The 14,689-nt window shown below is 36.2% G+C and overlaps 1 pseudogene; it reads right to left on the reverse strand.

Moving 5' to 3' along the window:
• Window positions 1–305: 305 nt before the first annotated feature.
• LOC133075827 (tyrosine--tRNA ligase, mitochondrial-like) lies at window positions 306–1,611 on the reverse strand (annotated as a pseudogene).
• Window positions 1,612–14,689: the final 13,078 nt, after the last annotated feature.

Consider the following 14,689-nt stretch of genomic DNA (forward strand, 5'->3'; position numbering starts at 1 on the left):
GAAGGGTAGGAGAGGAAACACAGCATTTAATTTTTTCATTAAGTATAACTTAAAAGAAGAAAGATTAACCCAGGAAATGATGGTTTTCTATGGTAGTTGATGTTTACAGATCAGGAAATAAAATACTCCACCATCACATAAACAACTTATTTATTAACCAACCTACATAAATAATGAAATTACTTACAGTGTGAAGCCCAGCGTCTACTCCAGTCTCTGTTGTCCTGATGTGCATAAGCAGAGGTATAAGTTCTTTCTTCTATCTCGAGAATGAATGATGGCTGTTTGAACCACAGGATTTTTCATCAGAGCTGAAGCCATTTATGGTGTAAAGATCCCTCTTCCATCATTAAGAATGAAAGTCCATTCTTAAGAACATGTGGTTCAACAACTAAAACACTCTCAGGATTTGTTACTTGTCTGTGATTAATACCGACTCCACCTTCTGCAATCCAATACCCTCGGGGACCATCTGGACCGGCATTTGCTTTGCAGCATGTATCCAGGACATGTGTCCCAAGGTTAAGAACTAATTCGGAAAATGAAGTTTCTTTAAACAACTCTTTTAACTCTTGAGCAGACGTGACCTCCAGTTTGGTACTTCCGCAGCAAGTCGTTTCCGAGAACGCCCATTTCCTGGCTCTTTGACCCGAAGCTGCGCTATGTGGTCAGTCTGTGCAAGGGGCAGAAAAGTGAGGAGCTTTGGTTACCTTTCTACCCAGTCATCTTGCTTCCTGACCAAGAACTGATACAATTCAAAAGGAGGTGTCTTAACTCTGTTCGGCCAAAGAGCACTGCCAGCTGACTTCCCAGTTTGGATCCAGGTGTACTTGTAATTAGGAGAACAGTGATTCCAGACCCGTCTTCTCCAGTCACCTTGTGTTTGAAGTCGTACCAGGACATGATATTGCCCAGCTGACCAGATGCACCCAGCTGGGCTCGAACAGGCAGCAGAGGTCACGGGCCTGGAGCACCCGGTGTAAACCCTCGTCCAAACTCCGGACGCTACTGCGCAAGCGTCAGCCTCCGCACCCCGCCCCCACCCCCGGTCGCTCGGGGCCGCCCGGGGACCAGGCCGAGCTGAGCCGGTCTGGGAAGCTGGCGCAGGTCCGCCCGTCAGCGAAGAGCTGCTGATGAGGAGCAGACAGGGCTTGGAGCTTTCGGTGCAGTGCGCTCGCTGCTTCCCACGCGCTCGGCAGCCGGCGCCTGGCGCGCGCCTAGCTTCCGGCTGCTCGGGTCTCCCAGGCGGCGCACCACGGCGCCGGACCCCCCAGCGCAGTCACTTGGTAGCCCCTTCGCTACAAGTGAAAGGGGCCCAGCAGCGCCAGCAGATGCCCCACAAGAAGCAACAAGTCGGCCATGGGTCGAGGCCGCGGTGGATAGTCTGGAGAAAGCTGCCCGCCTTCCACAGTGGAAGAGCGCGGGGACCTCTAGCTTTGCCCCCCTCTAGGGGAGGAACTTCTAAAACAGACCCCGAGCCTCCTACACCGCCAGCCACCCCTGAGCACCAGAGTGGGCCTCACGCAGCCGCAGGGGCAGGACTCCTGAAGGGCCTGGGGCGGCACCGAACCACCTGCCTGAGATAGAGGACTGCAACGTGGGCGCCGCCATCTTGGTGGAGGCCCGAAGGGAATGCCGGGATTTTGGGGGTCCAGCTACGTCCTTCAGTACCCATTCCACTTGGTAAGTGTTAATAAACTATATTAGAAGTATAGAAAATTGTACAGTTGTGTTGGTATGTATGTGTATACTATATAAAACCACCACAATCAAGGTAGCAAGCATTTCTATCACCCTCAAAAGCTTCTTTCTACTCATATATATTTTCTGACTTCTTTCAATTAGAATAACCATTTTGAGATGCATCCGTATTTGTCAATAGTTTGTGGCACCCTTTTTTTTTATTTGGTATAAATACACCACAGTTAGTTCACTTATTCATCTGATGATAGACATCCTGTTTCCAGTTTTGGACTACTGGAAATAAAGGTGTTATGAACTTTGATGTACACATCTTTGTACACATAAATTCCATTTATTTTGGGTTAGTACCATAGAGTGATAGTATGTGTATGTCTAACTTTATAAGTGCAATAGCTACCAAGTATTTTCCAATGTGGCTGTACCACTTATATTTCCACCAGCGGTATATGAGAGTTCAAGGTAGTCCACATCCTTGACAGCAAAAAGCATGGTAGGAGTTTTTAAAATTAATTTTAGCAACTCTAATCTGTTTGTGGTGCTATCTCATTGAGATTTTAATCCGTAATTTGTCTCATAAGTAATAATACTGTGCATTTTTTCATGTGTTTATTACATATCTTATTTTGTGAAGTATCTGAGGTATTGCCAATGTTTTAATACCATGGTTTGTGGTCTTATTATTGAATTATAAGAGATCTTTATATATGCTGTATGCACATTCTTGAGCTATGTCTTATAAATACTTTCTCCTAATCTGTGGCTTGCTTTTTCATTTTCATGGTAATGTCTTTAAGAAAGCAATGGATCTCATGTTCATGAAGTCAAATTTGCAGATATGTATAATTATCTATCTATATAGATCCATAGATATATATTATGGTTTGTATTATTTGTGTTCTGAGAAAACTTTGCCTACATCAAATTTTTAATGATTTTATTCTAAGAATTTTACAGTTTCTCATTAAACATTTAGATCTATAATCCGTTTTGAGTTAACATTTGAGAATGGTGTGAAGTAATGGTCAGTTTTAAAGAATATATGATATCCACTTGTTCCAGCATAATTTGTTGAAAATAATATAATTTTCTATTGAATTGCCTTGAAACCTTTATCAGCAATCAATTGGCCAGACTTCTGGAATCAATTTGAAGAGGGTCAGAATCACAGAGTGTTGTCCGCACCCTTAATAGAAGAAACTGAAATTAATAACTTCTTCTAAACCATCAGAGGGGTTGGTGGAGAAAGAATAGGTTGATTACAAAGGAGAATTTTTAGGGTTATGGAACCATCCTGTATGAAACTGGATTACTGGGTGTATGACTATATGCATTTGTCAAAACCCATAGAGAGTGGACTTTACTGTATGCAAATTTAAAGTATCAACCAATTTGTCAAGGGATCCTAGCATGGAGTACAGATGGTGGTGACATGTAAATATAAATATATTACAACTATATGATATGACTTCAGTGAAGGGGGTGAGGGGGAAAAAAGGAACTAACCTAAGTAACTTTGGAAACAATGTTTTCAATGAATATTGTAAGGTTACTGGCAAGGGAACCATATATAAACAGTGTACGTTAATTATTAAATTGATTTCCCACAAGTATGGGTTAGCAATTCTGATACTACATGTCTTCTAGGGATAACCAAATAAGTAAATAGATTACAGATGATGGTAGCCAGGTTTCTTACTGTCAGATAAAAAAGTTAAAAATAATTGAGAGAGGAGGTCTACAATGCGCCCTGTGGTGCTGGATTAGCCTGGGGTACACTTTAGATGTGTACATGTGTATGGCTTTGTGTACACACATGTATTTCTTAGTTCTGTCCACTGAGAGAGGCTACAAACAATGGCACCTCAGTAGCAATGAGCACACCCAGCACTCAGCTCTTGGTTTCCAGACACAATTATCCAGTAAGTGTAGCCAAGGTCCTTTAGGAAAATGACTGATTCTAGCCTGAGGCTGGAAAAATACAAGATTAGGGAGCTCTTGTAGTGCCAGAAAGGAAGTTGAAAAGGAGGGGAAGGGGAGGGGAGGGGTGGAAACAGGAGCCAGTTAAAACAACTCCCAATGGCCACAGCTGGAAAAATTTGAGCAATAAATAAATGAGAATATCTTATTACAACCCCAAATATAAAATAAGTATACATGCATTCATATTGATATAAATAAATGGTTAACTGAATAAGTAAATGGGAAGAAGGAACAAATACTTCTTACTGAAGAATTCCAAGTAATACGTGTGGACAGTTCCTCTCCAGGAGGTAGAACTTAGTTCCAGTCTTCTTGGGTATGGACTGGAATTAACAACTCCTTTGCAAAATGTTGAGTGTCATGAGGGAAAAATAAAAACTTTACACCAGAGGAGCCTGGAAGACACCAGCTAAACCAATTGATCAAGGTTAACATCACCAGTCATAAGTCATGTTGATATTATGTACCTCCTGGTATCATGCAGTGAGAAGTTGTATCAGTCAGGATTCTCCAGAGAAATAGTAACAATAGTAGGTAGGTAGGTTGATAGACAGATAGATAATAGATAGTTAGATAGATTTATTTTAAGGAATTGGCTCATGTCATTGTTGGGATTGGCAACCTGAAATTTGTAGGGCAAGTTGGAGGGCAGGATTTGATTCTGGAGCCCTAAGGCCAAATTCCTTCTTTTCTAGGAAATCTCAGGTTTTGCTCTTAAAGCTCTTAACTGATTAGATGATACCCACCCACACTTTTTTAATTAACATCATTTTATTTTAGATGTTAATCATACCTAAAGTATGAGGGGTTTTACTCACCTGTTTTTCCCCTATTGCCACTCTACTCTTCAGGCACGATATTGGCAAAGCAGTTTCTCTATGAGGATAATATGCTCCTAGCTCTAAGAGAGGGAAGGAAAACATTCTCAAACATTTTCAAAATATTATCCTATTAGAGTTAGTAGCATTCCCTTTTGGATGGAAAAAACCACTTATGCATAAAGAAAGACAAATAATTATATGCCCACATGCACACAGAAATTACCTCTGGATATTAAATATTAAAGATGAATTCTATTTTTATGTGTATCAGTTTTCTAGCTTGCTATTTAAAGACCCCAAATATTTATTTTTAATAATTTTCCATAGGAAAAACAATTCGTAGGTTCCTCCCTTCGAATTGTAGTTCTGTTATTTTCAGAGAATTTTTCATCCAGGAGAACTCAAAGATCTTTTCCAGAGCTGTGTTGAAAGCTTTGTAATTGTTTTAGAATTGATTGCTATATGAAATAGGTTTATGTGTTCTGACAGTGTGTTAATACAATAAAAGTAATTTTTAGTAGCAAAGGAGTTACAGTTTTTCATTGGTTGTAATAAGGTTTTTTTTTTTCCGCTTTTCATTGCTGTCTCTTTGTAGATAAAATGGGATTTCATAAGCTCTTGTTTTTCAACATTGGTTTCTAAAAATTTTTTTTTCATCATCATGCCTTGTTCAAGGCTAAATACAGCTCAGAGGTAAATACATCCAAGAAAGCCTTAAAAAGATTTATTGTGTTGTGCTTAATGGGAAATATTGTTACCGTAAAAATACATTGTAAGTTGTAACCTTGAATGTTTGTTTACCAGGATACTTTAAAGTAAATGTAACAGCCTTGTTTTACAAAACAGATAAGCTGCTTTTCCTCTGGTATCTTTGCAATATTTTCAAAATAATTTTCTTAGGAATTAAGTACCTATTTTACCATAAGTAGAATATTTCAAATTTATATTTATCATTCAAATGTAAACTATGTAGTTGGGATTATTCATCCTCTAGTACTAGAAATGTTTTTATTGGTTTTATATGAACTACACAGTTCCCACTTTCCATGACTGGGTATCACTGTTTTCTTCCTCACTTTTAAGTACTATTTGTGAAATTTTATAGATATACAAATGTGCACACCAGAAGAAACTAGTGGAAACCGACCTCTGATAGAGGCCACTAGCAGTGGCTTATCAAAGCCACTTTGTACAGTTGGCCCTCTGTATCTGCCGGTTCCACATCCTCCTATACAGTCAACCCAAGTGGATCAATGGTTTGGTGAATCCCTGGATGTGAAACCCACGAATATGGAGGGCTGACTGTAATCCATACATTTTATATGAGGGACTTACACATCAGAGGATTTTGATATCTGTGGAGGGGTGGGCAGGGGCAGGTCCTGAAAGCTGCACTTATAAACCCAGACATAGGAACAGACTTTGGAGTGGAACCAGTCTGTGTAATGAAGACTTTCCATACACAGTTGCTTGCCCAGTGGAAAATGGTAAAGAAATGGGAAGTCTTGTGTGTCAGCCAAGACCTCCTAAATATTTAGCAATTGGTAAAATAAAAGCTAGCACAGGGCAGGCCTGGACAGGATAAATGTCTCAAGTTCAGTTCCCTATTCCATACCTGCTGACCTGAGCAAGACATAGTCCTCTGTAGGCCTCTGCTTTCTGGTCTAGCCCTGGACACTGGCTAGCTCAAGGGTTTTCCCCACAGGCAGGGGAGAAACCTACTAGGACTGCCTTATTCATTCAGCAGTCACTGAAGGGCCGGTCAGTAGGTATATAGTTTTGAACAAAATCATATACGGCCCTTGTCTAACAGATCCTATAGTCTAGTGAGGGATATAAATAATAAATAATTAATATTAGCTCATTTGTTTATTAATAATTAATAATACAATAACCATTAATGTGATTAATATTAGTAATCATTATTATTGTTTTACATAGCTAATCTGTATTGAGTTATTTTCCAGAAAAATTTCAAAAGACTTTAATTTATCCAATTCTCACATAAACCTGTGTGGTTAAATACCATCGTTATCTTCACCTCACAGAAGATCTGGGGCACATGAATTTCCAGTAGCATTGCCAATTTCCTGTAGCTGGTGAACTGGAATTTAAACCCAGCATAACTCACATTACCTTTCAATGAGTAAATAACGAATGTACAGTTAATAGCTTAAAATTAGCTCTGAACAGGAAATGAATCTGGTGCAGTGAAAGGGGGTTACAGAGATGTATTATTAGTATTAGTTAACCAGAGAAAGCCCCTCTGAAACTTGAAGGCTGAGAAGGAAGAAGCCAAATGAAGAATAGAGGGAGGGTTGCTTAAGGGATAACAGATGAAAAGATTCAGAGGCAGGAAAAAAAATTGCCTGTGAGAGTAATTGAAATGAGGTATTTGGCTGTGAGAAAGTATGCATGAGAAAGGATAATTAGATTGACTCCAAATTGGGCAGGTAGGCAGGTCCTGGGACCAGTTTCCTTTACACTCACCAAACCCCTTCCAACCTACACTGAAAACTCATTAGACATGCTGTACTTATGTAAGTGCATTACTCATGTGAATCGTGTGGAAGAAAAGTAAAATTTGAGTCCAATTCACCATTGGAGTATATAATTCCTAAGGTTGTTTCAAACCTTAGAAGCCTTGAGTTTTGGAAAACTCAAATGTTTTCAAAATAATTTACTGATTCTATATATGTTCTGGGAAAATATGATCATATCTCACATCAAATGGCTACTCATATGCATCAACTGCTCCCCCTAAATACATCTAGCTTATTCCCAAATCCGTATTTTTTAATATGCTTTCATTTATCCAGATATACTTATTAGTGCCTACCTTGGGCCAAACACTACAAATCCTAGGGTTACGAACATGAGCAAGATAGGTTTGATTGTTACTGTACTGGAGTTTATAAGCTAATGGAGCAACAGAAAGTTAAATACATAACTAAAATAAAATATAATAGGAGAAGTAAAGTATTGGGAGCACATAACAGAAGGGGAACAGAGATAGAGATTGCCAGAGAGAAGTAATATCTAAGTTGAGATGTGAAGAAAGTGGAAGTTAGAGAAAAGGTTTGGGAACAATAGTAATTTAGCTCAGGCATTGGCAAACAGAATCTAGCCTACACCCTGTTTTTTTTAAATAACTTTTTATTGAGATACATTTATGGCCATTCATTTTCCTTTTGTCTGTGGCTGCTTTGATGCTACCATGGCAGACTTGAGTAGTTGCAACAGTGACTGTATGACTCACAAAACCTAACATATTTACTATCTGGCCCTTTACAGGAAACGTTCGCTAATCCCTGGTTATAAAGCCAGTAGAGAGTTCCATCTGTGGATATTGATAGTGGGAGGAAAATGTTGGCTTGAAGATGTAGTTTTGTGACTTAGCAGCAGCATGTGCATGGTAATTGAAACCATGAAAATGAATGAGATTCACTTATTCATGCCTAGGGAGATCATGTGTAGATGAGGGTCTTGGATAAATCCTAGTATAGAGCAACATTTGAGAGTTAGGTGAAGGAAGATGAGACTGTGAAGAAAATCCGGAGAATGTATTGACTTCGAAGACAAGGGCACAGACTGTTTCAAAAGGCATGGCTGACAATGTTGAATGTTCAGTGTGCAGGGTGTTTATTAAGGAGTGCTTATAGGATCCTCCAACTTCGGAAAAGAAAGGAAAGGAACATTACTGGGTGGAAAGAGAAGGAGAGCTATAATGTAGCCTTAATGACATCCTTGGCTGATTGCATAGGGAGCGCTGGAGCTAGAACAACAATCCTACAATGATCAATCCCTGGATTTGTGTTGCCCTGGTAAAGGTGGAACCTTGGTGAGGATGCTCTCTGCAGCTGAGGCTGCCTCTGGAGGGATTTTCAGCTGGAAACTGGCAACAGCACACACAGCACATTAAAATCAAGCCCTTCCTAGAAGGAGAATATGGAAATCATTGTGCATGTACTTAAGTTTGTAGATATGTTGAGATAAAGTTTAGGGAATCTCTTTCTTTAATGTTTTCTTATTTTTTCCTGAAAAAGAGTAGGTAACAGAATCCTTCTAAGTGAATAACCTTTAAACTTGAAGGGCAATAGTTGGAAATATTCACATAGCGATGACAATCATTATTTCTGTATCATCTCCAGCATCTGATTCCTGAATTTGAAGCCTGGTTTTTGTACTTACTGTATAATCTTGGTCAACTTACTTACTTCTCTGAGACCTAGTTCTTTCATCTATACAATAGGGGCATAATAGTGCTCACCTTAAAGTGTTATAATAAAGACAGAATGAGTTAACATGTGCAAAGAACTTAGAACACCTCCTGGTATGTACTAAATGCTTAATATGTATTATTATTCTTAATTTTACTAACCTATTACTATTGTCCATAATGCTGTACACTGTTTTTAATTAATAGCACTATTAGTAATAATAATGCATTCTTTAATTGTCAGAAACTGTGGTACATGACATACAACTCAGTTATATTTCATATAAAACACAGATTATTCATACTAGGTAAGCACGGTTATATTCATTTTCAAGAGGAGAAAACTGAGACTCAGGGAGGCTAAGGTGGCAGCTTAGAAAGAGTGGAGCTGAAGCTTGAATACAGTATGCCAGACGTTCAGTAGATCAAAGGTATCTAAATATCAATGCACTAGCGTTGGAAAACTACAAAATGTCTCCTTTCCATTCATAACACACAAAAATAAGCAATGTATTTGTTTCACGAGAATAAGCAATATACTTATTCCTGGGAAGAGGAAAGCAATGAATTTGATTCAGGTTGTTACCAACTTTCTAAATGTGTGATAGGATAGCTCAAATGTTGATGAACCAAATTATTATGGCTTTGCATGACATTAAAGTTGTACTACATTCCTTTTCACAAAAATAATTTAAAGAATTGATGTATGTAATACACATTCATTCAACAACCTTTTGTAAGAACCACTATGCACAGGTACCATTCTAAGTGTTTGGGAAACTAAGATAAATAAGACAAAGGGCCGGCCCTTAACTATGCAGTAGTTTAGGAGAAGGAACAGAAAAGAGTTGTCTAAAAAAGAAGAAGAACAAGTATTGTGATCAGTACATTAAAATCACATATAAAATGCAGAGGAGCCATGATGCAGAAACTAACTTACTTTAGATGATGGGTCAGGTCAAGTTTACTGGGTAAATTAAAAAAAAAGAGAGAAAGCAGTACTCATGGCTAGCTGCATTTTGGTGAATGATGTTTTTAGAACTAGCTTGGTTCTTGTATGGACTTGAAGTACTCAAACTTCATCTGTGGGAAATTTGTAGTGTTTTCTGAGAGCCTTCTTCCAGAGGCATTTGTGTGTCCCCCCAGTCACATTGGTCAAACCCCAGAAATCAGGTTATGAGCATGTACATTTCAGCACCATACCTAATAGTGAAAAATTGGAAACATTCTGATATACTCACATAGAAGGTTATAAAGAAGCCGTTAAAAATAGTAAGTTTAAAATAATGATAGACTCTATGTACTGACATGGAAATACAGAAGGGCATATTTTAAGTAGGAAAAAAAAGCAATTCTCAGAAAATCAAAGAGAATAAAACTATTTTATTTAATGATTTCATTTATATATTCATATGTGTGTATATCTATAAAATTCAGTGTAAATGTAAGTGAATGCAAATATTGTTTATGTGATAGTAAAACCACAGAAAGAGATTGGAATAATATACACCAAATTTTTATGACTGGTTTCATCCAGTGTGGAGAGTGGCTTTAAGAGACAAGGAAAGAGAAAGGATTCTAAAATATTTTACATCATTTTAATTTTTTGAAAATTATAAGTAATTAAAATATGATTCATATATTAATTATAAATACTTTAAAATATTTATTATCTTTCGTATATTATCTGGTACATAACAGATATTCAGCAGATATTTATTAAATGAATTTTAAAATGCAATGTTTATAACATGCATACCATCTATATATGTTACTAATATTTGATGATTGTCTGACCTGGCTCCTCTTAGAGTTACTAGGTCAAATTGAATCTGTTAAAATTTTATTCAGCACTATTAAGAGAGGAAAACTTGGGATAAAGTTTGATATGCCCGAACAGTGTAACTTAGGATTTTGAGCTCAGTTTGACATGGCAAACAAGTCCAGTGTCAAATCCTGTTCCTGACATTTACTCTTTATGCAATCCTGTACAAATAATGTAATTTCTCTTTATTTGAAGTTATTTCTTCTGTAAAAAAGACAATAACTAACATACACTTTATAAGGTTTTCGTGGGAAGGATGCTTATCTACATAAGCTCTTTATAGAAACACTCATGCTTTGCAGATGCTTAATAGCCACTAATGAATGAATGTTTAGAAGGGCCCCCATATCCACACACCTTCTTTTCTAAAAATCAACCTGTAACATTTCCTTCTCAGCTATTATGCTTTTTCTTAGTTCTTAAAACAATTGGTAGTAAATTTAACAATATTAGCAAAATAATTTCGCAAAATGTAGACTAGCATCTAATAGACCCTGTTTGATTCCTATAATGTAATTTGGTGGAGTGCTTATTCTATTTCATCACAACATAAAATATTCAAGGGAAAACAAATTATTGTTCTTATTTGCAGTCTCTATTTGCTGGTGTCATTTATAATATGCTGATGAATGGTTTTTAAAAGCACTAACTTAAAAGAAGACAATTTTCAAAGAAGTTTTGTTTCTTCAATTATAAACATTTAATAAAACCTCTTAATAAATTCAATGGGAATTTGTATAATTATGAATAATTGTAGTTACAATTAAACCCACAAATCTGATAACTCAAAAGCTAATATCTAAGAAACAAGGCCAGTTTTGTACGTGCAATAAAATAATATGCATAATTTTAAAGGTTGATGTACTCTTAAAATATGTCTAAGTATACTAAATGATATAGTAAATTATAACAGTGAAAAATATTTCTGAGCTAATTCAGAGACTCTGGCTAATTATTAATTACCAGTTCAAAGAAATATAGACTTGAGGCTATGATATTTTCTCTATTCCTAATAATCAGAAATAAATACAGATTTTTATAGCAGGTCATCCAAAATGATTAATTCATTTTGTTTCCAATCAAAGGAAATAATTGCTACTGGGAAAAATATTAAATCATACAGGTCAAATAAAGGAGAGAATCACATACCCAGAATGGTTTTGTAAATTCAAGTATAAATAAAACAATTTTACTGGTCAAGGGTAGGTGGGCAGATGGTATCTGGGGACTCATTTCTAGTCTACTGGTTTTGAAGCTGTGAAGTGGTGTCTATGTATTATTTTTCATCGCATATCCATAATTTACTGGAAACATTTTAGAAAAATTTCTGGTCACTATCTTGTTGCTTTTGTAGATGAATATTTAAGTTTCTGTCTCCTTCAAGCATCTAACACTGCAAATCCAAGTCTCTCAGGTGAATCAAAAGTAAGCCAGCAAAAGACACTTCTAGAACAATATCCAAGTGTTAATTGGTGGTATCTTAGCTTAGCGTTCTTTGTAAATAATATTTGGTCCTGAGATTTTAGTTTTTATAGGAACCAAGAGAATGATTTGCCTAGATACAAATGATTTTTATTAAAATAGAAATACGAATTTCACATTTGTTAGGCATAAGGTAAAGAGCTTTACATACAGCACCATATATACTATTTAAAATGGGCAAATTAGGAATATTCAGGGTTTATATTCCCACTTACATATCATATTTCTGGCTTATACTTAAAAATATACAAAGGGTATTATGGATGTAGTCCAGTAATAAATGGATATTTTTAAATTATCTGCAGGTATTTAGAAGGTTAATTATTACCATTCTTTCTGCAGACTTCTAGAAATGTAAATTAAATATATTAATATACCTATGGTAATCTGACCTTTCCCCCATCAGTTCTTACGGTGGACAACTTTTGTTTCTGTGACCTATTTTTGACTATATAACTTTTAGAATCAGCTGCTCATTTTCTACTCCCTTCCTCCACAAAAAAAAAAATCAATTAATTAATTAATTACACTTTTAAAAGCCTACTGGCATCTTGAATGGAATTACCATGAGTCAGCTCATCTTTTTGGAGGAAACTAACATCTTAACAACATGGTATATCTTTCCATTTACTTAGGTCCTCTTTTATTTATCTCAACAACATTGTGTAGTTTTACTGTACAAGTCTTGCACCTGTAGTTTTAACTTATATCTCGCCTTTTCATGTTATTTTAAGCTAGTGTAAATGGTATTTTTTAATCATTCAGTTTCCAAATTTTCACTGCCAGTATATAGAAATACAGTTGATTTTTGTACATGTACCTTGTGTTTACAGATGATATTTTCCAAGAATGGCTAAAGAAGTATATATTCCAAACTACTTTTTCTTCTTACAGTATAACAGTGACATTCTGCATGTGATTGACTGAATATCTTAGATCTCTAAGTTAAAGTTTTTCATCAGATTTTGAAAAAATTGACCCTTATTTACTCAATTTTGTTTCTGCACCCCCTGCTTTCTGGAACTACAATTCTATCTGCCTTGATAGTATCACACATGTCTCAAAGCTTCTGTTTAGATATTTCAACCTTTTTTTTTCTCTCAGTTGGATAGTTCATTGTGAATAATTTCTTTTTCAATGCCTTCCTGTTCATTGAACTTTTGTACCATTCTAAAGTTTAGTCTTTGCTAATTCCATCACTTTGTCATTTCTGAAGCATAATTTTTCCTTAAATTATTCTAAGATTTAATTGTTTCTATGTGTGTCTAATATTTTATAGGATGTTGGACACCATAATAATTACATAATCAAGAGTATGGGTTTTGTATTCTTCCTTTAAAAAGGTAGAATAGAATTGTCTTTTATCAGGCAGTTGAGTTTACTTATTGATAAGCTTATTTATTTTAGACTTTGCCAGAGCTTGTCTACAGTAGTCTTTATTCCAGGGCTGGTTGATCCCTGCCACTGAAGTGTGACCCTTCTTGTCTCTCTACTTAATGCCAGTGTTTAACAAGGTCTCTCCATTATAGATTTATTGACACATGGGTGTCCTTAAGCCCTTTTGAGATCTGGAAATGATTTATATTAAGTTTCCTAATGATTGTTCCATGTCAGTTTTCCTAAAACTAGCATGCATCTAGAATAGAGCCAAGTTGCATAGGTTCTTCTAGAACCAATGTTTGCACGGCTTAGTATTCAGCAAAGACTCCAGATGATCCCAAAAAATACTTGTTAAGCTCCATTTCCTAGTCACTGTGCCCCACAGTTTTCAGTCTCCCCAGTGTCTGGTCTCTATCTCTTCAAATCAGCATCATTTCTGTGATCTACTTGAGTACCCCTCCCTGTGCTGGAGTCCAGAAAGCAGATTCAGACCAAAAGCCAGGGCCATCAGAGGACTCACTTTGTTTGGGACCTCCTCTCAGAGCCACGGTCCTGTTCTGCCTGTTGTTCAATATCTGAAAACAGTTACTTAATATATTTCCTTCAATTTTCAACTGTTACTGTGGGGTAGAAATTCCAGTATCAGCTACTCCCTTGTTAGGTTTTGAAGGAGATAAGAATCAAAAGAATGGAATGATAATTCCAGAAAAAAATCTATTCCCAAAATGAAAAAAAAAAAGTATATGAAACTTCAAAATTGAGATAATAGAGATAAAGTATTTGGGAATAATTTTATTAAGGCTGGACTTGACTTAATTTTCCAAATTTCTATGTATATACTCATATTTCCTTCTTAGGAAAACTTTCCTTAATGAGACTATAATATGGGAAGTTCTCCAACACCACTGAAGAGTAACAAAATAAGTATAATCAGCAAATACTGGGAACCATAAAGAGAATACTCAAAGAGGAAAAAAAGAGACAGCAGTTAATAACATTAGCTCACAATTATTTTCAGATTTTTAAAACAGAAACCGGAAGTATAGTATTTATAATAAATAAGGCCTATGCAATGTTTAGGAGTATAGGAAAAAAGATAAATTGAAAAATGTCTCTGATTTAGTAGATGCAAATAAAATGTATTTATGCTGTCATTTAATTGAAAGTCAAATTTCTGAGGATAATCTTTATAGAGCTATATGATTTGGTTCCTCCCATCATATCTTTATATTGTAAGAAGAGCTTCATTAACTTTTTCTTATACAAGGTTAGAGGCAT

This window comes from Eubalaena glacialis, chromosome 15, assembly GCF_028564815.1.
Source record: "Eubalaena glacialis isolate mEubGla1 chromosome 15, mEubGla1.1.hap2.+ XY, whole genome shotgun sequence".
In the NCBI taxonomy this organism is placed as follows: domain Eukaryota; kingdom Metazoa; phylum Chordata; class Mammalia; order Artiodactyla; family Balaenidae; genus Eubalaena; species Eubalaena glacialis.